General features: G+C 35.2%; 1 pseudogene; it reads right to left on the minus strand.

Moving 5' to 3' along the window:
* Window positions 1–1,906: 1,906 nt before the first annotated feature.
* LOC126014335 (lysM and putative peptidoglycan-binding domain-containing protein 3-like) lies at window positions 1,907–24,842 on the minus strand (annotated as a pseudogene).
* Between the last annotated feature and the right edge of the window lie 1,804 nt (window positions 24,843–26,646).

The following is a 26,646-nucleotide window of genomic DNA, read 5'->3' on the forward strand; positions in this document are numbered from 1 at the left end:
TGGAAACCCACACACCACAGGATATCCCAAAATAAATGGGGAAACCTAAACTTCCAACATAAGTATAAGACCTGTATTACACCACCTCCTTACCTGCTTTTCCCCAAATGTAAATTAGTCTCTGGCATCACTTTGTTCCTTTAATTACTTTGTTAATTCATTTTTAAAAAATGTTTGTTCTACATATACATATGTGAGCACATATATTTTATTCCTATTTTTATCTTTTTGGGTGTGTGTCCTGTTTCTGTTTTCTTCTATGTTCACCCCCAAATGCACCGACAATATAATGTAGCACCATTTCTACCTGCAAAGGCACACTAATAAAAGGGGAATTCCTACATATAAAAACGAGCTCTTTTCTACTAGGGGTAAGAACTCATACTTGTTTACAATACATGAATATCTTCCACCTTGAAAATATGTCATGTGGACCCAACTTAGAACCCAGATGATTAGACACCATCCGTCCAGCCTTGAACCCTGGATCCCAGACATAGAAACTACAAAGTTCTTCACAACAGCTACGTGAAAAAAAAATCCCATCCAAGATATCCTTAATACTGCTGGGCCACCAACAACTGCCAGCTCTAATATGATATCCTGACAACGAGGAAAATGGGAACAACTTGACCTAAGAGCAGGTTATCCTACCTCACCAGCTAACGATAAGACAAAATCAGAAATCTTGTCACCTTTGGTCTGTCCAAAAGCCAAGATCGCGATTTACAGTTGACTGGCTACTAGAACCATGACTGGACTGTATATATCTTGGGACCAATAAAAAAGCCCTAGTCTAGGGTTTGAGCTAGGACTTGCACAACAATATACTCCAAGGGTGGAGAAATCCCATATCTCTTAGAATTCCTTTTCAAATGACCCCAATATTTACTGTGCCAGTGCAGTAGGGAAAAAGAAGGCAAAAAGCACAAAACATTTTTATATCTTTTATATATTATTTTATATACTCATTTATTTTTATTTTTTTTATTTTTTTTACCTACCTACTTCTTGTCGATTTCCTTGTTTTGGTGTGGTTATTGAAGTTGTTGTACCCATTTATATTTATGTTTTTTCCTTCTTTTTTTTCTTTATGTGCCCTACCATGTTTTTTATCTCAAGACCATGGCTTTTTTGTGGTGCTTATCATTGTTATTGTTGGAGTGCTCACTGGATATTTGACACTTCTTTTTGTACTGTTGGGTTTTTTCACCTTATTTTTCTCCTTCATCTCTTAAACCGATGATGAGATCCTCTAGAAGGATTCTGGCCATTTTCGGCGTATTACACTTTTATCTCAGTTTAGTACTTTTGTCTTCTTCAAACCAAACCACATAACTTGAACTATCTAGTCCTGCCTCCAACTTAGAGGGGGAAATAAGGGAGGCACCAAGACCAAACGGTGCAAGACTACTAAGTAATAAACTAGATACAGAGGAGACCACATTTTCTAGCAGCCCTGGGGGTGAGGGAGGAGGATATGGGAGGTAGGATAAAAACGGAGGTGTAGGGAGAACAAATCTGTGATGGGAATCCACCTGATTTTATGTAAATATGTACCTAAAATATTATTGTCAACAATATGTAAGCCACTATGTTCAAAATAAAAATTATATTAAAAAATTCAAGCATAAGGCCAAAATGATAATGAATCTTTTAAGTTAAGAACTTGTCAAAGATTTATAAATTTCTTTGTTTTTTTTCAGCACTGATATGGATAACCTATGTTTACTTCTATCACATTAACAATAGCAGCTATGTACTCAGTCCAGTAAATTTCAACCCCAAAAGGAAAAACACAAAGCATCTCAACTTTCCGAAATTCTGCCTTTCAAGTGGTCACTGAACAGAAGTGATTCACACATTTCAGTACATTTCAGATCAACAATTTTGTGATTTTGAACTGTTATGTTCTGGATTGAGCAGCAGGTGACTGAGAATCTTAACTATATTGTTTATGATCATTTTGTTGGCCAAGATGTTCTCAATTAGTTGGAGCAATTCTAATTTTCATTTCTCTATCCTGTGATGGGGGTGTGATTCCCAAATGCAAATGTGAAGAACCCTCTGTTGAATGGTGACTAACATTCACTTTAGCTAAAATTTTATAATGCAATAAATAAAATACTGGCGTTATTATACATGCTGTCAGCATTATCACTACACTGTCTATCACCCTATTACTTAGTAAACTCCATATAATAAGGATCCTTACTCTGAATGTTTTGGTTATCAGGTTCAAAATGTACTTGTGATGTTAATGCAGACATCAGTTCATCAAAGTTTTCTTTCTTAGTATCTGTACATCTACTATTTGTTCTATTTCTCAGTCTACTTTTAAAAAAGCTACCAGAAGACTCACTAGAAGAAAGAAAATCATTAGGAGACCACTTAGTTGCAAACAAAATTTGATTCTAAAATTACTTTTAATACTTAAATTTAATCTTGAATCTTTTTTTATAATAATATTTCACAGTAATATTTTAGGTACATAGTGACATTGAATCCCCTAATGTTGTACCGGAACATGTTGAACAGATGCAGGGCATGAAGTTTGTTTTCCTTTGTAGTGTTTCAGTTAATGAACTAAATTTTTTGACTGGAATTTTGATAGCTCTAAGGACAAAAATGTCTTGATCACTGATGAGATTGTTAACCCACATGATATCTGCTACCGTACAACAATATTGAAGGGCTATTGCATTTCTTCATATGTCTTTTTGTTTATACTATAATGCAGTGTTTTTCAACCTTTTTTGTGCAAAGGAAAAATGAAAAATATCACAAGCACACCACCATTAGAAAATGTTAAAAAAATTTAACTCTTTGCCTATATTGACTATATTCATTTTTATAAAATAAATAAATTCATTATCCAATTTGGTAATTATTAAAATAAAATTACAAATCGCAAGTAACATTGTAAAATTTATGTTTTAAAAATTCATGTTGCACCTTGTTTAAACTTAGTTTAAAGTTACACATGCTTTTGACTTAAATGCAAAACCTAGTTACTATAGTTTTGTAAGTTATAATTTTTCTCAACTTGTAGTGTGCTTATCATAGTTGATGTCAGATTTATATGCAAAAATTCTCCACTTAGTAATACATCATTTTATTTATACTCTGTATAATGAAACATCATAATGTGAAAAAATAATGCTACAGTGCAAGGCTCTTATTGGTTGTTAAATTTATAATTATTCTATGAATGATGAGTTGAGAGGATGTGTGAAGCTACATTTAAGATGATTAGATTTTGAAGACAAACTTATTATCATGTAATAATAACATTTGTGGTGTGATTTTATATGGTAAGGAACATTTGTGAATTCACAAAGGACTCATTGTCATTTTCAATCAACTAAGGATGAAAAGATTAAGTAAATTATGATGCCTAAGGAATATTAGTGCATGATATTGAAAAAGACAAACTAATTGCAAAGGCAGTAGATTCTTATTCAGTATGCACAAATAAAATATTTTATACTCATTTTGCAGGTTGCTGGAAATTTCTTATTTCCAAATAGGAACAGCTGATGATTATCTCAGTTGGATTATCTCAGTTGGATCATACAGTTAAATCATATTTTGATGTATCTGTTTAATTGTCAATGATTTAATAAAATAAAAAATAATTTTTATAATATAGAGAAACAGAATGTTAATTTGTGGGGCCGGGTAGGTTGCGCTGGAGGTAAGGTGTCTGCCTTGCAAGCGCTAGCCAAGGAAGGACCTCGGTTCGATCCCCTGGCGTCCCATATGGTCCCCCCAAGCCAGGGGCGATTTCTGAGCACATAGCCAGGAGTAACCCCTGAGCATCAAATGGGTGTGGCCCAAAAACCAAAAAAAAAATAATGTTAATTTGTTACAAAAGCAGTACTCAGCATTATTATATTTACTTACCTACTATATAAATATAGTAATTTATAATAGCTATAATAAAGCTTCAAATATTTGAAAGGTCCTTAATTTAAATGTTATTAAATATAAATGTTATATGGATATTGTATGCGTACTCTAACAAGAAATAATTAAATAATAGATAAAACAAAAAGCTAATTAGATGATAGATCAAGTTGTAAATCTTAATTAACTAGTAAGCTAAACTTTATTCTTTTATCCTTTGAAACAATTTCAGATATTTTGTGTTAAAATATTTTTAAAATATTTAATTTTTAAAATTTTGATTTAAAACCTAAGTTTAACTATAAGCAAAAAACATTTATATTGTATAATTCATTACTCATATTTATTTTTAAACTATAGATCTATATTTTATAAGGTGAAGTTGTTAAATAAAAATTTTCGAAAGTTTTATATAAGAATTAGCTGCTTCCTGTGACAATCAAAAAAGAACACGGCAAAATCAGCTCTCAAGTACCTCACCTCAGGTAGGAATGTCTCTGCCCACAAGAACCAGGGTTTATTTCTTCTGGCTTTGGACTACAGGGACTCTTTTAAAAGTGACATCAGGCTAATTCCTGATCCCCAGTACAATAAAAGAAGAGCATAGCAAAAAAAAAAAAAAAAAAAAGGTTATGGCCGCTCATTAAAGTGGTCACGCACTTCTTATAGAATAAGAACCCCATCACAGCATGAAGTAAGAATCACATTTCAAGTGTGGCAATGGGGAAACAACATGGGACAAAATCATGCAATCATGCATAGAGAATAAAGATGGTAGCTCTGATGACCAAAAAATACCAATCACCTAAATAATCTCTCAGATAAGGAGTTTAGAATAGAAATATGGGGAATGTTAATAGAACTCAAAGAAAGCATAGATCAATCTGAACAAACCACAAATACAGAAGTCAGAAAACACCAAACTGAAATAACAGGACTGAAAAATGCAGTAGAGGAAATGAATAACTATGGAAAGCCTCTCCAATAGAATAACACCAGATCAAGACAGAATTAGTGAGCTGGAAGATGAGATACATAATAAATTTATACAGCAGAAGATATTGAAAAAGAACCTCAAATCAAATGCTCAGACAATGGAAAAATTCTCAAAGATATTGAACAGATGAAAATAGAAATGTTTGATAAATTCAACAGAAACAACATGAGAATCATTGGAGTCCCAGAAACCCAGGAAGAAAATCCCCAGGAAGAATCAACAGTCAAGCACACCATTACAGAGAAACTCCCAGAGATAAAGACTGCATGCAAACAAATCCTGCATGCCTGAAGAGTACCAGCTAAAAGAGACCCAAAGAAAAGCAACCCAAGACACATCCTAGTCATAATGACGAATCCCACAGATAGGAATAGAACACTGAAAGCAGCAAGATCAAATAGGAAAATTACATTCAAAGAAGCATCCTTAAGATTTACAGCAGACCTGTCACAAGAAACCCTCAATGCCAGAAGGTAGTGGTGAGATATAGTGACAAAACTCAATAAAATGAATGCTGCAGTACAGTACTACACTTACCCAGACTCATGTTCAGGTTTGAAGAAAGTATACATGGCTTCATGGAAAAATAACTGCTCAAAAACTTTATAGACTCAAAATCAGACCTAAAAGAAAAGCTGAAATGTATACTTTAAGAGAAGAAAGGCCAAAAGGTACATCAAACTTCTACACAAAATTCATACTAAATCCCATGATAATTATCTCTCTCAAAGTCAATGGACTAAATGCACCTGTAAAGAGACACAAAGTGGCAAAATGGATCAGAAAGCTGAATCCAACTTTTTGCTGCCTACAAGAAACACACCTTAATAATAAAATAAGCATAGACTCAAAATCAAAGGCTAGAGCAAAATCATCCAAGCAAACAACACCCTTAAACAAGCTGGAGTGTGGGGCCTGGGAGGTGGTGCTAGAGGTAAGGTGTCTGCCTTGCAAGCGCTAGCCAAGGAAAGATCGCAACCGCGGTTTGATCCCCTGGCGTCCCATATGGTCCCCCAAGCAAGGGGCAATTTCTGAGCGCTTAGCCAGGAGTAACCTCTGAGCATCAAACGGGTGTGCCCCCCCCAAAAAAAACCCAAACAAACAAGCTGGAGTGGCCATATTAGTATCAGATGAAACAAACTTTAGACTCAGATAAGTTATAATTGACAAAGACGGTCATTTTGTTCTAATCAAAGGATTTGTACAACAAATGGAAATCATACTCCTAAGCTTATAAGTACCCAACGACGGACCTGCAAAATATTTAATACAACTCTTGACAAACCTGAAAAAAGATATCAATACAGCACAATAATAGTGGGAGATCTCAACAGTGCCCTGACATCCCTTGATAGGTGTATCAGTTTAAAACCAAACAAGAATATATTAACTCTGAAAAGAGAAATGTAAGAAAGTGGAGTAGTAGATAAGTATATAGGGTACTACATTCCTTGAAACCTGGATACACATTCTTCTCCAATGCAACCTTTCTGGGTAGAGCAGTGGCACAGCAGTAAGGTATCTGCTTTGAATGTGCTAGCCTAGGAAGAAATTCGGTACGATCCCCCAGAGCCTCATATGGTCCCCCAAGCCAGGAGTGATTTCTGAGCAAAACCAAAACCAAAACCAAAAACCCAAAAAAATAAGAGATGCTTCTTTTGGAGCCAGAGAGAGTAGATCCTGGATTAAAATACAGAAAAAAATAAGTGACATAAAAATTAACATTAGTGATGAAAGTAAAAATTTATTAAACACATAGTTTATATTGAATTATGTTGGGTACAAATTTAATATATAATGATTGATATAAATTTAAGACCCAACAAAATATAAGTGTTCCGTTTAACTTGTGTACCTGTCAGGTTATTATGAATAAGGGTTAGGAACACAATGATAAATTCCAGAATATATGTTGTTTTAAATATTTCACTAATGTGCTTTAATATTTATGTGAGTCAGGCTTTACACAATTCATGTGAAAAATGCTCACTTACAAAGGAGAATTTAATTAACCTTACAACAGTTTCCTTAATAAAATAAATTCTACTTCCTCAATGTATCCAAGGATACACTGAGTGGCTGATGCTTTCATTATTTTATCTGAAGTAATGAGAGTGTAGAGAAAAAAATCTATAAAAATACAAAATTTGAAAATAAGAAAAGCATGTATACAAACAGAAATTCATTGAAGAATAATAGCATTCCCACTGTAATGACGTTATTTTTTCAATGTATATGTTTCAGGAGTTAAATATAAATTTCAAAAAATTATGTCAACATTAACTCACAGAATCTGTGAATGTTCATGCATTAAGGATTAAAATAGGGCCCGGAGAGATAGCACAGCGGCTTGCAAACAGCCAATCCTGGACCAAAGGTGGTTGGTTCGAATCCCGGTGTCCCATATAGTCCCCCGTGCCTGCCAGGAGCTATTTCTGAGCAGACAGCCAGGAGTAACCCCTGAGCACCGCCGGGTGTGGCCCAAAAACCAAAAAAAAAAAAAAAAAGGATTAAAATAGTAATAATAATAATAATAATAACACATTTGGGGCAGAAGAGATGGAACAAATGATAGGGCATTTACCTTGCACGCGCTAACCTAGAAAGGACTGTGGTTCTATCCCTGGAGTCTCATATGGTCTCCCATACAGGAACGATAGCCAGGAGTAACCCCTGAGCTTCACCGGGTGTGGCCTAAAAATCTAAAAAAACAAAAAAACAAAAAAAAAAAAACCCAACAACAAAAAAACCCCAAAACCCTCATCACTAAAAGGTATAACTTGCAGGGGTTCTCAAACTTTTTAAACAGGGGGCTAGTTCACTGTCCCTCAGACCATTGGAGGGTCTGACTATAGTAAAAACAAAACTTATGAACAAATTCTTATGCACACTGCATATATCTTATTTTGCAATGAAGAAACAAAACAGATAAATACAATATGTGGCCCACAGGCCATAGTTTGAGGACCACTGTGTGGGTCAAAAGTAACAGTATAGTGGGGAAACCACTGCTTTTAATGCATCAGACATAGGTTCTTTCCCAAAAACAAAGTGTCCTATCAGGTCCTCTAGCTCCCCTAATTCCCCCAAGTCCCCTAGTTGTCCCCAATGAGTGATCCTGAGTACAGATCCAGGAGTAAACCCATGAGGATTGCTGGTTTCCCCACCAACGAAAACAAATTGTAAGGTAAGTCTTATTTAATTATCTTGGAAAAAAATCAATACTGAAAATAAAGTCCAACTTATTAATATTAATAACTGTTAAGCCCTGTGATGAATGTCTTCATAAGAAAAAATAAACTATGGAAAAAAGTAAAAAAAAAAACTTGTGAATATGTCAGCATTGTATTTATATATACACAAGCAAAGGAAAGAAGCTTGGAGGGGCAGAAAGAATTATCCTAGAGAGTATTTAGTCTTTAATTTCCTGCCAATACCTTGATTTAGTTTTATGTTTTATAGACACCATATCTTTGTTTAAAGGTTGAGTCAAAAAAGGAGGAAATAATACATTTTTGTTCTTTAGGTTAATAAGCTAATATTAATTTGTTACCAAGAAAATTTGTTTATATAATTCACAGAAAATTAATTTGCTCATTAGGAAACTGAGTTCAAAAAAATTTTTTTTCGGGCCACACACATTTAATGCTCAGGGGTTACTCCTGGCTAAGGCTCAGAAATTGCCCCTGGCTTGGGGGGACCATATGGGACGCCGGGGGATCGAACCGCGGTCCTGATCCTTGGCTAGCGCTTGCAAGGCAGACACCTTACCTCTAGCACCACCTCACTGGCCCCCTGAGTTCAAAATTTAAACAATTTGGCATGAATATATAAACAGAAATTAATAGAATGCAATTCAAAACAAATTTGTTATTTCAAGTTTTGATTTCCCTGATTACTGTTTGAACATTGCTGATAATTTGAAGACTGTCGAAACCACACTTATAAATATATGTATACATTCATAAAATAAAGGGATTATTGGATTTACTGCTGTTTTTCAATAATATATAAATTTTACTATTGTAGAACACAATTTCATACTTCCCTGTGTGTATAAATTTTCCAAAAATTATCACCAAATTTTCAGTTTCTTTTCCAAATGTTTATTTCATCCAATAAAATAAGACTCATATAAGGAAGTCTCCTCTATTGTGTAATATCATAGTAGTCTCTGTTTTAGTATTAATAGATAAAATACTAAATAAAATAAAAATTAATAGATAAAAGTACTAATCACTATGTCACCAAATTTCTCTGCTAACAAAAGGTGATTACTTACTGAAAGCAAATGAATCACAAATGACATATGAATATTCTCTCTTTAGGTGTATTTTCAATTGCAGTTGATGATCAGAAATCAAATTCTCAAAAAATATACATTTTAATTTAATTTTAATTTCATTAATAAATTGAATTCTAAATATAGTTCCAATAAGAACTACTTGTATTTTCTAATAAAATTCAAATAATGTCAGTATATGCAATTTATTAAAATATTTTTAGTATTTTAAAATTAAAATTTATGGTCTAGAGTGAAAATACTGTGGGTATAGCATTTACCTTGCAACTTAACCAATCTAACAGCACTTGTTACAACACAGCATATCAACCATATAGTCCAGTCTCATTCTGAATTATTTCACTGTGTAAGAAGGGTCATCCATCTTTAATGAAAAAGCAATTGCCTTTTCTTATGACTTAATATTTCGTATGTATTTGAATAAATACATATATTCCATATATATTCATATATCCTTTTTTGTCTTCAGCTCCTTTGGTTTAGGTCATTTAGAGGTCATAACTAGAAAGACCATGCCAGAATAAACATAGGCAATCATTTGTCTTTCATAAGATTATATGGGCGGAGGCAGGAAAATATTTTTTCAGTCTTTCTCCTTGTGGCTTGGCACACAGCAGGGGTCAGACAACTCCCCTCTTCAGAGAGAGAGAGAAAAAGAGACAGAGAGAGATATTGAGAGAGAGATCTTGAGAGAGAACCTGTCTGCTATGGCGCCTTTAGGAGACAGTTTTCACTTGGCCTCCACAGGAGAATTTCAGGAGACAGAAGAGCATATGGGCAGAGACAGCGAGAGATTTTTTTCAGGCTTTCTCTTTGTGGCTCAGCACACAGCAGGGGTCAGACACCTCCCCCTTTACAGACACAGAGAGAGTACCTATCTGCTGTGAAGGCTCCAGACTTTTATTTAAGAATATTGTTCATTAAGTATTTAATGAGATGAGAAATTTTAAGAGAGGATTCAGAATAATTTAAAAACAATCATTTTCTCTTTTTGAGTGCCAAAATATTTTGTATTTGTTGGGAAAACAATCTATCTTGAAAGACTTTGGTACTTAATAAGATGTAAAGATTAATAATTTATTTTTTTTTTACCAGTGCAACATTCCCATCACCAATGTCCCAAGTCTCCCTCCTCCCCACCCGACCCCCGCCTGTACTCTAAACAGGTTCTCAATTTCCCTCATACATTCTCATTATTAGGACAGTTCAAAATGTAGTTATTTATCCAACTAAACTCATCACTCTTTGTGATGAGCTTCCTGAGGTGAGCTGGAACTTCCAGCTCTTTTCTCTTTTGTGTCTGAAAGTTATTATTGCAAGAATGTCTTTCATTTTTCTTAAAACCCATAAATGTGTGAGACCATTCTGCGTTTTTTTCTCTCTCTCTGACTTATTTCACTCAGCATAATAGATTCCGTGTACATCCATGTATAGGAATATTTCATGACTTCATCTCTCCTGACAGCTGCATAATATTCCATTGTGTATATGTACCACAGTTTCTTTAGCCATTCGTCTGTTGAAGGGCATCTTGGTTGTTTCCAGAGTCTTGCTATGGTAAATAGTGCTGCAATGAATATAGGTGTAAGGAAGGGGTTTTTGTATTGTATTTTTGTGTTCCTAGGGTATATTCCTAGGAGTGGTATAGCTGGATCATATGGGAGCTCGATTTCCAGTTTTTGGAGAAATCTCCATATCGCTTTCCATAAAGGTTGAACTAGACGGCATTCCCACCAGCAGTGGATAAGAGTTCCTTTCTCCCCACATCCCCGCCAACACTGTTTATTCTCATTCTTTGTGATGTGTGCCATTCTCTGTGGTGTGAGGTGGTATCTCATCGTTGTTTTGATTTGCATCTCCCTGATGATTAGTGATGTGGAGCACTTTTTCATGTGTCTTTTGGCCATCTGTATTTCTTCTTTGTCAAAGTGTCTGTTCATTTCTTCTCCCCATTTTTTGATGGGATTAGATGTTTTTTTCTTGTAAATTTCTGTCAGTGCCTTGTATATTTTGGAGATTAGCCCCTTATCTGATGGATATTGGGTGAATAGTTTCTCCCACTCAGTGGGTGGCTCTTGTATCTTGGGCACTATTTCCTTTGAGGTGCAGAAGCTTCTCAGCTTAATATATTCCCATCTGTTAATTTCTGCTTTCACTTGCTTGGAGAGTGCAGTTTCTTCCTTGAAGATGCCTTTAGCCTCAATGTCCTGGAGTGTTTTACCTACGTATTGTTCTATATATCTTATGGTTTTGGGTCTGATATCGAGGTCTTTAATCCATTTGGATTTTACCTTCGTACATGATGTTAGCTGGGGGTCTAAGTTCAATTTTTTGCAAGTGGCTACCCAGTTTTGCCAACACCACTTGTTGAAGAGGCTTTCTTTGTTCCATTTAGGATTTTTTGCTCCTTTATCAAAAATTAGATGATTGTATGTCTGGGGAACATTCTCTGAGTATTCAAGCTTATTCCACTGATCTGAGGGCCTGTCTTTATTCCAATACCATGCTGTTTTGATAACTATTACTTTGTAGTAAAGTTTAAAGTTGGGGAAAGTAATTCCTCCCATATTCTTTTTCCCAATGATTGCTTTAGCTATTTGAGGGTGTTTATTGTTCCAAATAAATTTCAAAAGTACCTGGTGCACTTCTTTGAAGAATGTCATGGGTATCTTTAGGGGGATCGCATTAAATCTGTACAGTGCTTTGGGGAGTATTGCCATTTTAATGATGTTAATCCTGCCAATCCATGAGCAGGGTATATGCTTCCATTTCCACGTGTCCTCTCTTATTTCTTGGAGCAGAGTTTTATAGTTTTCCTTGTATAGGTCCTTCACATTTTTAGTCAAGTTGATTCCAAGATATTTGAGTTTGTGTGACACTATAGTGAATGGAGTTGTTTTCTTAATGTCCATTTCTTCCTTATTAGTATTGGTGTATAGAAAGGCCATTGATTTTTGTGTGTTAATTTTGTAGCCTGCCACCTTGCTATATGAGTCTATTGTTTCTAGAAGCTTTTTGATAGAGTCTTTGGGGTTTTCTAAGTAGAGTATCATGTCATCTGGAAACAGTGTGAGCTTGACTTCTTCCTTTCCTATCTGGATTCCCTTGATATCCTTTTCTTGCCTAATTGCTATAGCGAGTACTTCCAGTGCTATGTTGAATAGGAGTGGTGAGAGAGGACAGCCTTGTCTTGTGCCAGAATTTAGAGGAAAGGCTTTCAGTTTTTCTCCATTGAGGACAATATTTGCCTCTTGTTTGTAGTAGATGGCCTTAACTATATTGAGAAAGGTTCCTTCCATTCCCATCTTGCTGAGAGTTTTGATCAAGAATGGGTGTTGGACCTTGTCAAATGCTTTCTCTGCGTCGATTGATATGATCATGTGATTTTTATTTTTATTGCTATTGATGTTGTGTATTATGTTGATAGATTTACGGATGTTAAACCAGCCTTGCATTCCTGGAATGAAACCTACTTGATCGTAGTGGATGATCTTCTTAATGAGGCATTGAATCCTATTTGCCAGGATTTTGTTGAAGATCTTTGCATCTGCATTCATCAGCGATATTGGTCTGTAATTTTCTTTTTTCGTAGCATCTCTGTCTGTTTTAGGTATCAAGGTAATGTTGGCTTCATAAAAGCTATTTGGAAGTTTTCCTGTTTTTTCAATTTCATGAAAGAGTCTTGCCAGGATTGGTAGTAGTTCCTCTTGAAAGGTTTGAAAGAATTCATTAGTAAATCCATCTGGGCCTGGGCTTTTGTTTTTGGGCAGACATTTGATTACTTTCTTAATTTCCTCAATAGTAATGGGTGTGTTTAGATATGCTACATCCTCTTCATTCAATCGTGGAAGATTATAAGATTCCAAAAATTTATCCATTTCTTCCAGGTTTTCATTTTTAGTGGCATAGAGTTTCTCAAAGTAGTTTCTCATTATCCTTTGAATCTCTACCATATCAGTAGTGATCTCTCCTTTTTCATTCCTAATACGAGTTATCAAATTTCTCTCTCTTTCTTTCTTTGTTAGTTTTGCCAGTGGTCTATCAATCTTGTTTATTTTTTCAAAGAACCAACTTCTGCTTTCGTTGATCTTTTGGATGGTTTTTCTGGTTTCCACTTGATTGATTTCTGCTCTCAGCTTTGTTATTTCCTTCTGCCTCCCTATTTTTGGATCCTTTTGTTGAGCACTTTCTAATTCTATGAGCTGCGTCATTAAGCTATTCAGGTATGTCCCTTCTTCTTTCCTGATGTGTGCTTGCAAAGCTATAAATTTTCCTCTCAGTACTGCTTTTGCTGTGTCCCATAGGTTCTGATAATTTGTGTCTCCATTGTCATTTTTTTCAGGAAGGTTTTGATTTCCTCTTTGATTTCATCTCGGACCCACTGATTATTCAGTATGAGGCTATTTAACTTCTAGGTGTTAAATTTTTTCTTCTGTGTCCCTTTGTAGTTTATATATAATTTCAGGGCTTTGTGGTCAGCAAAGGCAGCCTGCAAAATTTCTATCCTCTTGATATTATGGAGATATGTTTTGTGTGCTAACATGTAGTCTATCCTAGAGAATGTCCCATGTACATTAGAGAAAAATGTGTATCCAGGCTTCTGGGGGTGGAGTGTCCTGTATATATCTACTAGGCCTCTTACTTCCATTTCTCTCCTCAGGTCTAGTATATTCTTGTTGGGTTTCAGTCTGGTTGACCTGTCTAGTGTTGACAATGCCGTGTTGAGGTCTCCCACAATTATTGTGTTGTTATTGATATTATTTTTCAGATTTGTCAACAGTTGTATTAAATATTTTGCTGGCCCCTCATTCGGTGCATATATGTTTAGGAGGGTGATTTCTTCCTGCTGTACATATCCCTTGATTAATACAAAATGTCCATCTTTGTCCCTTACAACTTTCCTAAGTATAAAGTTTGCATCATCTGATATTAATATGGCCACTCCTGCTTTTTTTTGGGTGTTGTTTGCTTGGATGATTTTCCTCCAGCCTTTTATTTTGAGTCTATGTTTGTTCTGACTATTCAGGTGCGTTTCTTGTAGGCAGCAGAAGGTTGGATTGAGTTTTTTGATCCATTTAGCCACTCTGTGTCTCTTAACTGGTGCATTTAGTCCATTGACATTGAGAGAAAGAATTGTCCTGGGAGTTAGTGCCATCTTTATATTAAACTTTGGTGTGTCTGTTGGTAAGCCTTGTCTTAAAGTATGCCGTTCAGTTTTTCTTTTAAGAATAGTTTTGAGTCTGTGAAGTTTTTGAGCTGTTGTTTGTCTGTGAAACTATGTATTGTTCCTTCAAACCTGAAAGTGAGTTTTGCTGGGTGCAGTATTCTAGGCGAAGCATTTATTTCATTGAGTTTTGTCATTATGTCCCACCACTGCCTTCTGGCCTTGAGTGTTTCTGGTGACAGGTCTGCAGTAAATCTCAAGGATGTTCCCTTAAATGTAATTTCTCTTTTCGATCTTGCTGCTTTCAGAATTCTGTCTCTATCTATGGGATTCGTCATTGTGACTAGGATGTGTTTTGGGGTGTTTTTTCTGGGGTCTCTTTTAGTTGGCACTCTTTGGGCATGCAGGATTTGATCCCATGTATTCATTATCTCTGGTAGTTTCTCTTTAATGATGTTTTTGACTGTTGATTCTTCCCGAAGATTTTCTTCCTGAGTCTCTGGGACTCCAATGATTCTTAAGTTGTTTCTGTTGAGCTTATCATAGACTTCTATTTTCATCTGTTCCCATTCTTTGAGTAATTTTTCCATTGTTTGATCATTTGCTTTGAGGCTTTTTTCCAATTTCTTCTGCTGTATGTAATTGTTATGTATCTCATCTTCCAGTGTACTGATTCTATCCTCAGCTGCTGTTAACCTGTGGGAAATCTCAAACATGTTTTTCTTCAATTCATCTACTGAGTTTCTCAGACCTGTTATTTGATCTGAAATTTCCGTTTGGAGTTTTCTCATTTCTATCTTCATATTCTCCTGATTCTTTTTAGTTTTCTCTTCTATACTTTGAGTTCTTTGAACATGTTCCATATTGCAACTCTAAACTCCTTATCTGAGAGACTGACTAGGTGGTTGATCATGTTCAAGTCATCAGAGTTGCCATCTTCATTCTCTATGTCTGGCACTGGCCCGTGTTTTTTCCACATTGTCACACTAGTACTGCGTGTTTTTCTACGTGTTGTGATTGTATTCATCGGCTAAATGCTGTGCACTGTCGCGAAGGGGAGCGGAGCAACCGTGCTCCTCTGGCTTCTCCCTTTCTGGGTGTGTGGACTCACGTCCACGGAAGGCTCACAGGAAGGCAGGCTGGCAGATGGGCCGCACCCAGGATGAAATCAGGCCAAAAATGCAGGACAGCAGAGTAGAGAGGCAGAAGGGTGCTGGCATCTAAGATCCAGCGAAGTTCAGTGGCTCCTCCCTTTCTGGGCGTGTCGACTCACCTCCACGGAAGGCTCACGGGAAGGCAGACTCCCCGGAAAGTTCACAGGAAGGCAGGCTGGCTGATGAGCCGCACCAAGGGTGAAATCAGGCCGAAAATGCAGGACAGCAGAGTAGAGAGGCAGAAGGGTGCTGGCATCTGAGATCCAGCAGAGTTTGGTGGCTCCTCCCTTTCTGGGCGTGTCAGCTCACCTCCACGAAAGGCTCACAGGAAGACAGACTCCCCGGAAAGCTCATAGGAAAGCAGGCTGGCTGATGAGCCGCACCAAGGGTGAAATCAGACCGAAAATGCAGGACAGCAGAGTAGAGAGGCAGAAGGGTGCTGGCATCTGAGATTAATAAATTTTTAAAAAATACTATGGCAAGAACAAATTTTGTTCTTCATTGTCTAATTTATTAGTGATAGATAAGTATTTTATTTCAGTTTCAATGAACATATATGTTTGCATTTTATGATATTTTGAAAAGTAATGTTTTCTTTGAAGCAAATTATGAACTAAGAAAGATAATCTGATTATAATCATTTCTTTTATATAATAAATTACGTAAAAGTATATATATTATGTGTATCATATATTATAATACATTATATAAAATGAGAATATATTATTATTTATTATTCAACAAATTGTTTTAATTAAATAATGCTATTAATTATTATATAGAAAATAAAATAATATAAAATAATAGAATAAAGAATTATATAATATATTATAGAATACATAGAATATTATAATGTGCAGGCATAATATATAGACTATATTATATACACAGATCACATATGTAATGTATTGTATACTATATATTATACATAATAATATTATATATTTATATAATGTATATAAATATTTTATATGAAATTATAAAGTTAATATTAGGTTAATTAAAATATTTTGCACTGTTATGGTTTAACAAAAAATGTAGTGAAAACTTTAATACTTAAAAAGCATTTTTAGTGTGCTAAACAACTTCCATAAACTAACTTAGCTGAAGATAATTTATAAAAAATGTTCTTTTTAACTTGGGGTTGAATGATTAATATGTCCAAAGCCTGTAATAGTCTTATGGCAGGTTGTTTCAAGGGTAGAGACACCATGTTTTTAAGCCAGTGTTTTATCCTTTCTAATTTATCCAACTTTTGCTATTTATATATCTTAGTTAGAAGCTCCTGTCTTTTTCATAGAAACTTGGTACATAAATTACTTTGCTTTACCTCATCATTCTTTATTTATCTACAAATTAAAAAAAGAATGAATAAAGGAGAGAGAGGAGAGGGGCCCTGGGCCAAGTGGAATCTGGTAAATTGGTGGAGAAAAATTAAAAGGTCAGAACTAAATACCCAAGCCAATGTCAAAGACAATGGAATTAAGGGACTCAAACTTTAACAATTAAATTTAAAATGGATCTTTTACACTATTGTAGTTTTGATTTACATCTCCCTTATGATTAGTGATGTGGAACATTTTTTCATGTGTCTTTTGGCCATTTGTACTTCTTTGAGAAAATGTCTGTTCATTTTTTCTCCCCAATTTTTGATGGGGTTATATATATATTTTTTCTTATTAAATTCTGTAGGCACCTTGTATATTTTTAAAAATAGCCCTTTGTCTGATGGGTTTTGGGTAAATAGTTTCTACCATTTTGTGGGTGGATTTTGTATGTTAGGCACTATTTCCTTTGAAGTGCAGAAGCTTCTCAGCTTCTGTTTTCTATTTCTATTTCCCTGTGTTTTCCTATTTTTATTTCCCAGATCTACATATCCTTTATAAAGGCATATATTAAAATATCTGGTCCACACAGAAAAATCATATACTTTTATTATTGAATTCTATGCCTTATTTACATATTTGAGGTAATAGGTTTTGTCAAATCAGTATTCTATAAATAATTTCTCCAGATTTTGACATTGTCTTTTAATGTCTGACAGTCTTTGAAAAGCATAAAATAAAAATTTTAATAGTGTTCAATATTTCAAGCTTAATGAATTTCCATATCTATCATATCATATCATATCTATCTATCTATCTATCTATCTATCTATATCAAAAATTATTGCATAGAGGCTCTAAGTTTCCATTTATGTTAAATTCTAGGAGGTTGGTAATTTTATAGTCAATATTTATTTTAGTTTTATGTCTTGAATGGATTAATAATTTGTAGGGTGAAATACCTGTGTGTTTTTTATTTTTATATATAGATTCATATATATACATATATATGTGTATATATACATATATGTTTATGTGTGTATATATACATATATATGTATATATATTGGTTTTTGGGCCACACCCAGTGACAACTAGAGGTTACAGCTGTCTATGTGCTCAGAAATTGCTCCTGGCTTGGTGGACAATACGGAATTCCTAAGATCAAATCAAGGTCAGTCCTGGATGGGCTACCTGCAGGCAAAGACTCTATTGCTGTGCTATTGCTCCTACTCCAGTTACTTTAAACATAGTTGAAAAGTTTTCTATTTTTTTTTTTTTTTTGGATTTGGGCCACACCCGATTACACTCAGGGGTTACTACTGGCTATGCGCTCAGAAATCACTCCTGGCTTGGGGGACCTTCTGGGATGCCAGGGGATTGAACCGCTGTTTGTCCTAGGCTACCGCTCACCTTACCTCTAGCACCACCACCCCAGCCCCTAGGATTTTATTTTCTATCATGTCACTTTTTTTTTTTTGGTCACATCCCACAGTGCTCAGAGGATACTCCTGGCTCTACACTCAGAAATTGCTCTTGCAAGGCTCGAGGGACCATATGGGATGCTGTGATTTTAACCACCGTCCTTTTTTTGTGGCCTGCAGCCGGCTTTCAAATATTCTGACATAAGAGCATTTCTAGGCTCCAGACAAACTAGTTTGTCAAAATCTTGTCATTGTCTGTAGTGCCCATACAGTTATATTTTTCACAGTCTCTGTTGTTGGTATCTTGTTTCTGTATTGAAAGTCCTGGAATCTGTATATCCTACATTGAAGTCAGGATGGTGCAAAGCGGTGTCTAATTTCAACTCAGAATTAAAGGGCAATGCAGAAAGCCCTGTCCAGTATGCAGGTCTTTGTTGTTGTTTAAATCTTCTCACTCTTAAGGGAAGACTCCTTTGAGTAAATCGATGTCAGAGCAGCAGTAGGGTCTTCCCTGGTAGAAATTTGCTTGCAGGTGATGTCATAGACAACTTTGGATGTTTCATAGATGGCTTCCCTGGTTCAGGGGTGACTGGAAAATGACCAAACCTCTAAGGCCTGTGACAGGTCATCATGTCAATGTTCAGGGTGTAAGGTTCCATTGCACCACTAGATTTGTGTGTTCCTATCTCTATTAGATAAGAACTTATTTGTATATATAGTATTTTCCATTTTAATGTGCCCATGCAAACAAGAAATAATGCCACCTGGTGTTTTCAGCGCATAAGGAAGCCACAGGAACAAGTCCAACAATCCCTGTGACCTGGTTCAAGCATTAAACTGAGGGACTCTTTCACCAACATTCCTTATTGAGCAGTTTACAAAAAGAAAAAAATAAAGAGTGGGGAAAATAAACAATCAAACTTAAGACAGTGGACACAATTGTCACCGTTTAAGAAAATGTGTGTGTTCCCATCTGTATAAGAACATGTTTGTATATAATTTCCCATTTTAATGTGCCTATTCAAAAAAAGAACATTATCACATGGCAAGATTGGTGCCTATGGGGATATTAGAACAAGTCCAACAATCCAATTGACTTGGTTCTTATATAAACATTAAATGGAGGGACACTTCTACAAAACTCCTTATTTAACAAATAACAAAGGGAAGGAAAGATGGAGAGGGACTCTTTCACCAAAATACCTTATTGAACAGTTCACAAAGAGGAGAAAAGATAAAAAGTGGGAAAATAAGCAATCTAGCTTAAGACAGTGGATTCAAGTGTCACTGTTTATAGGAACTAATCAGAACCTAGTATGGTAGCAACCACAGTTACGCAATAAAAGAAGGAAGAGGCCAAGAGGCCATTGAGAGTAAATAAGTAGGTAAAGACTACTAGCCTTTTCCCAGCCTGAAGGTCCATCTTCTCATTTTTATTTTGAAAATATATGGTACCCCCACCCAAAATGGTCTCTTCTCAAACTAAAAGAAACAGGATACCAACAACAGAGACTGTGAAAAATATAACTGTATGGGCACTACAGACAATGACCAGGATTGGAAAAACTAGTTTGCCTAGAGCCTAGACATGGTCTTATGTCAGTAAACTTCAGGGGTAAGGTCTCCTTGTACTTAGGCCAAAAGATTTTCCTTTCCATGACCTCCATACTTTGGTGGGCCCATGAAAACGATAATTGCCACTCTAACATTGTTTTGACAGTGCTTCTTTGACTCTAAACCTTTAAGAAACCACTAGTAAAAATATCTGGAACTGCAAAAAAATGGTTTACAATAGTGTTAACATATATGGTTTTTGTTAAAGTAGCATTCTGGGGGATAAAGGAGGGAGAAAGGGATATAAGCTTGGGAACAGGGATGAAGGAAGACAACACTGGGGGTGATGAATATTTCCCTGATTCAATGTTAATATGTACCTAAAATACTACTGTGAAATATATGTAAGTCATTATGATCAAAAAATTGTGTTTTATTTAGAAATGTTCTTTGACTTACATGTATTATTATATTATATTAATTATATGTTGTGTTGTGTTATGTTATGTTATGTTATGTTTTGTTGTGTTACTGTATTATGTTATGTCCATTTACTTCAATATGTTAATCAATTTTGTCTCTTGAATGAATTCTTACAATAAAAATATCGCATTAGTAAGAAAAAAATTGCATTAAACATTCACATACCCCGAGCAGTTCCATTCGGTTATGAAAATGCTTAATGCAATTTTTGGCGATTTTTTTTCTTACTAGTGCAATTTTTATTGCGAATATTCAGTAAGTGAATAATCGTGAATACATTGTGCCTAGTGCAGACATCATTTCCACTGCTCCTGCCCACTGTCCCTTGCATTATTGGAGGCCTAAGGAAGAGAAGTTTATTACAGAATTAGATTTTGTCATACTTTCATCATGACTTCATAAAAGCCTGCAGTAAAGAGAAAGATTGATGATGAGCACAGACAATTTCAGGAAAAGTGGGAGATTCAGTATTTCTTTGTTGAGCGCAGGGACATCCCCACATATCTTATATGCTCAGAGTAAGTTGCAGTGCACAAGGAATACAACTTGAAATGCCATTATTCAACTAAACATGCTGAGGAATGTGCAAAATATTAAGGAAATGAGAGAGCCAAGCGGGTTGCCAGTCTTAAAGCATGTCTAATGATGCAACAAGTTTTCTTCAAGAAAGTAAGCAAAAAGAATGTTGCATCAGTTGAAGCTAGTTACATGGTTAGTGAGATGATTGCTAAGGCAGGGAAACCATTCACAGAAGGAGAATGTTAAAAAATGCATATTACAGGCTGCAAGTATTATCTGTCTGGAAAAGAAAGGTCAGTTTAACAAAAATCAGCCTTTCTGCCAACATGTGGCAGAGCGCATTTCTGACATGTCAATTGACATTTATCATCAACTGTGTGAGAAAGCCAAATGTTTTGATACATACTTAGTTGCTCTTGACGAGGGCAAGATATAACAGACACTGCACAGTTCACAATTTATGTCCGTGGTGTTGATTGCAATTTTTAATTGACAGAGGAGCTGCTCACAATAATTTCAATGCATGGCCAGACCACCGCTAATGAGATATTTTGGCATCTGTGTGATTCCATTGAGAATGCAGGTTTGCCATGGAAGAGGTTTGTTGAAATAATAACTGATGGAGCACTATCGATGGCAGGGAGGAAAAATGGACTGGTGGGACTTGTTTAAAAAAAAAACAACTTTAAAAGGAGGGTGTAGAGAAGAGAAGGCCATTGCTCTTTACTGCAGCAGGCCCTTTGCAGTAAATGCCTGCCATGTGACAATTTGATGTCTGTTGTGAAATGCATCAACCAAATCAGATCCAGGGGCTTAAAGCACAGGAGGTTCCGTGCTTTTTTTTTTTTTTTTTTTAGAGGAAATGGAGTAAGAATATGGAGATTTGCTCTATTTACCTAGGTATGTTGACCCAGCAGAGAAAATGTCCTGAAAATATTTTTTGAGTTGAAGTGAAAGCCTTCATGGAGAAGAATGGGAATGCTGTTTCTGAGTTGAGTGATCACAAATGGCTCATGGACTTAGCTTTTCTTGTTGACATCACACATAAGCTGACTGTACTAAATAAAATGCTACAAGGCCTGGGGCAGCTTATCAGTGCTGCCTATGACAATGTGAGAGCATTCTCCACAAAACTTGTGTTATGGAAATCCCAGCTCTCTCAGACAAACCTTTGCCATTTCCCAGCATGCAAGGAACTTGTGGATGCAGGCATACCATTCAGTGTTGAGAAATATGTTGATGCTATTTTTAAGCTAGAGAAGGAATTTGATCACAGATTTGCAGACTTGAAAAAGCACAGAGCCACTTTTCCAAATATTTGTGGACCCCTTTTCCTTTGATGTGCAAGATGCCCCTCCTGTGCTTCAAATGGAGCTCATTGACCTGCAATGCAACTCTGATCTCAAAGCCAAGTTCAGGGAGATTAGTGGAAAAGCAGACATGCACAGGAAATTTTTTAGAGAATTGCCCCCCCAGCTTCCCTGAGCTTTCCCGAATGTTCAATTGCATTTGTGCCTTTTTGGGAGCACATATTTGTGTGAAAAGTTATTCTCTATATTGAAATTCAAAAAGTCAAAGTACAAGTCTAGACTTAATGATGATCATTTCAAGCCATACTGAGGGTCTCAACTGCTTTCTCTCTAAAGCCAAATGTGGTTCAGATTTGTGAGAAGCACTGTAAAGTCTCTGGCAGCAAGGAATAGGCAAAAGATGCCATGTTCAGAAGAACTGTTCATGATCTTCACTCAATGTTCTATTCATGTTCAGAAGAAATAATTAAAACTGTTAATAATGATGTTTGAGGACTTTTTTTTTGTGAAATCCCTTATGCGGCCCTGCCTCACCCCGACTTTGCCTCCTACGGCCCCCAGGTATATTCAGTTTGAGACCCCTGGTCTAAAGCAAATGCCCTACTGCTGTGCTATCTCTCCGAGCCCTATCACTTTTTAATGAAAAATTAGTTGCCTGGATATCTATTGAAACTTTTCATTTCTGATTTTATTATTATAATTTTCCTCTTTTCTTAATATGTATTATATTAAGACATACAATGACATATGTGACATAATGATATATAACGACAGAACAGTTTTTTGTACTCAATGAACTGAAAAAAATAGTTTCAATTCAGAAAAACTATTAAAATATGACTGAATTTTCACTATATCTGTTAAGTAAATTTAGGAAAATTTGGCATGAAGATATTCCTTCTCAGAGAACATAATTTAAACACTGCTGAGTTATTTTTTAATTTTAATTTAGGTTTCTAAAACTATATGGTTCATGTTTTTCTTTCTTTCTCTTCCTTCCTTCCTTCCTTTCTTTTTTTCTTCCTTCTTTCCTTCTTCCTTCCTTCCTTCCTTCCTTCTTTCCTTCTTTCTTTCTTTCTTTCTTTCTTCCTTCCTTCTTTCCTTCCTTCCTTCTTCCTTCCTTCCTTCCTTCCTTCCTCCTTCCTTCCTTCCTTCCTTCCTTCCTTCCTTCCTTCCTTCCTTCCTTCCTTCCTTTCTTCTTTCTTTCTTTCTTTCTTTCTTTCTTTCTTTCTTTCTTTCTTTCTTTCTCTTTCTTTCTTTCTTCTTTTCTTTCTCTTCCTTTTCTTTCTTTCTTTCTTTTCTTTCTTTCTTTCCTCCTTCCTTCCTTGCTTCCTCCTTCCTTTCCTTCTTTTCTTTCTTTTCTTTCTTTCTTTCTTTCTTTCTTCTTTCTTTTCTTTCTTTCTTCTTTCTTTCTTTCTTTCTTTCTTCTTCTTTCTTTCTTTCTTTTTCTTTCTTTCTTTCTTTCTTTCTTCTTTCTTCTTTCTTTCTTTCTTCTTCTTTCTTTCTTTCTTTCTTTCTTTCTTTCTTTCTTTCTTTCTTTCTTTCTTTCTTTCTTTCTTTCTTTCTTTTTTCTTTCTTTTTTCTTCTTTCTTTCTTTCTTTCTTTCTTTCTTTCTTTCTTTCTTTCTCTCTTCTTTCTTTCTCTCTTCTTTCTTTCTCTCTCTTCTTCTTTCTTTCTTTCTTTCTTTCTTTTCTTTCTTTCTTTCTCTTTCTTTTCTTTCTTTGTCACACCCGGCAGTGCTCAGGGACCACTCCTGGCTCTACTCTCAGAAATCACCCCCCGGGCAGGCTTAGGAGACCATATGGGAATCTATTTGAACCCCTGTCCTTCTGCATGCAAGGCAAATACCTTACCTCCATGCTATTTTTCCGGCTCCAGTGTTTTTTATTTATTTATTTAATTTAATTTCTTTATTTTAGACATTGTTGTTATTAGAGTTCTTCATAATACATTTATTTTTGGCATTCAATATTCCAAAACTAATTCTACCACAGTATAACATACATTCCACTCGTCATCAATTTCCCTACTTTTTGAAGTCTGTCTTGTGGCAGGTATGAATAATTTACTTAATATTTCTTGGTAAGACTAAATGGTAATGGAAATATTAAATATATGTCATTAAAGAAAAATTTGTGAAAAGTATCCTGTTTTATAGTGATATCATATGTTATTGTTCAAAGTTCCACTAGACTGTATGTTGTGAGTTGTTTTTGCTTGCTAAGCTTATGGTGGTTATATAAAAATTTCAAATCTAATTTGATATATTTCTACTGGGAAATTAAAATTATGTGAATATTACTTGATCATACAGTCCATGAAATTGAGATACTACGTAGTTGAGCTGATAAGTTCTTATGTTGACATTTGTGGTTTATGGGGCCTCTTTATAAGTTACAAGGCCAGTATTTCCGTGATGTTTCCAGCTAGCTGTGCTTCTCTTTTGAGGCTTAGTTGAATCAATGTTGTGTGTGTGTGTGTGTGTGTGTGTGTGTGTGTGCTTGTGTAGATATGGTGGAAGGCTCTAAATCATGGACATAGCTACATAGATGTCTTGAATGCAGAAGCACAGAGGGAGGTAGTCCAGTCTGGCTCCAAACTATACGCAGAGAGGTCATCCACAAAACCTGCATACATGGAGTTTTGGAGCAACTGGGAGTCTCCGCAGAAATTAGTAGAAAAGCATTGAGGCTGAGACATTGTGCAGTGTGGTGGCAGTTCTAAGACAGATCTGAGTGTGCAGCTCCCAGTGCTTCAGTAGGATGGAGAGGGTATGTGTTTCTGAGAGACAGGAGGACTTGCCTAACTCCTTTCTTGAAGACCTTGTGTTATTAACTGAGAGATCCTTATTTGCATGAGCTTTCCCTATCAATTGTGCTTCTCTTTTGAGAGTTAGATAACTATAAAAGCACAAAACATTCCAGATTATCTCAACCAGACTGTTTTTTTTCCTCATAATTGCTCCAGATTACCTCTTTGCATTTCTTTTCTGGGCTCAGTGGTAATTTTCTTACTAAAGAATAGTTCACAGTTTATATTTTGGGACATTTGTTATTGACTAAGTCATTGATATGAAAGAGATCAGTCTGTTCTGTTCCTCTCTTTCTAACTAACTTTATTCAGCATGATAGTTTTCAGATAAAAGAATATAAAGTAAACTTTATGGGTTTTTTTTACTTTTCTTAAAATTGTGTAGTTATCCTTTGTGTGCACATCATCCATGCTTGCTCACTTAGGATGTCTTCACATTTAGATTATTGTTAATAATGCTACAATGCATTAGGTGTACAAATGTGTTTTTATTTCTGAATAGAGTTTTTTTGGTGTGAGAGGAGAGAAAATGAAATAGAGTCAATTCATATGAAAGCATAATTCCTACTCTTTTGGAAAGTGATATTGTTTTCCATAGAGGAAGAATCAGTTAACATCCCTACAGGCAGCATATTCACACCAAAACTGATTGTTCTGTGCTTTGTGACATGTGGGAGTCTCAAAAGTATAAAATATTTGATTACTGATTTAATTTGCAATTTTCTGATAATAAGTGATGCTGAACAATTTTTATTCATATTCCCTTTAGCTACCTATATATCTTCTTTCATCAGGTTTTTGTGTAAGTATGAGAAAACCTTCTATACATGTTTGATAAATTATTTTTTATCTAGTAAATTGTATGTAAACTTACCTTTCACTTGTAAACAACAACAAAATCAGACCCCCTTTATGATATCAGGTATAAAACTCAAACAAAAATGAGTTAAAGACTTTTACATTGGCCTGAATTTGTAGGTTATATTGAAGAATACAGTTAGCATAACATTAAATCTAGGTGTATCTTTAATGATAATTCTATTGACCAAGAAAATGTAAGAAAATATAGATATATTATACTAAAGATAAATAAATAAAACTAAAAAGACTCTTTACTATACAAAAATCAATAACTAGAATAAAAGTCACCTCCTAACAGAAATAGAATATTTTACTGCTGCTTATTTGATTAAAAAAAAAGCTGATATCTACAGAACATAAATTATTGTCAGAATTTTTTACTGTGTTCATTAATTTAAAACTATAAGCTCACTAGTCATATGATTTTAATTAGAGTGAACTACATCTTATCATTTCCTAAATTTACATCTTTTAATTTATTTAATATAGGTTTTGGGACCACACTAAGTAGTATTCAGGGATTTCTCCTGAATTTGTTCTCAGCAACTATACCTGAGTATAGTAGGGAGTAGGGTTCTAGATATCTAACTCTTCTCTTCAGTGTGGAGGACAAGATTCCTATTCTTTGTATTATAGACTCAGCCCCCTTAAATTAAATCTCTAATGCAATATTTTAAAATTGGTTATAAAGAAAATAACTAGAAAAGAAATTCCATTCTACTGTGAAATATTTGTCATTGGTAATACATTGGTAAGTTTTTCAGTATGTAAGTTTTCAGTCATTAAAAATTGAATCCCATGCAGATTTACTTAATATTCACCTACTGTAGTA

The sequence above is a fragment of the Suncus etruscus genome, chromosome 7 (genome assembly GCF_024139225.1).
Source record: "Suncus etruscus isolate mSunEtr1 chromosome 7, mSunEtr1.pri.cur, whole genome shotgun sequence".
NCBI classification, from domain to species: Eukaryota; Metazoa; Chordata; class Mammalia; order Eulipotyphla; family Soricidae; genus Suncus; species Suncus etruscus.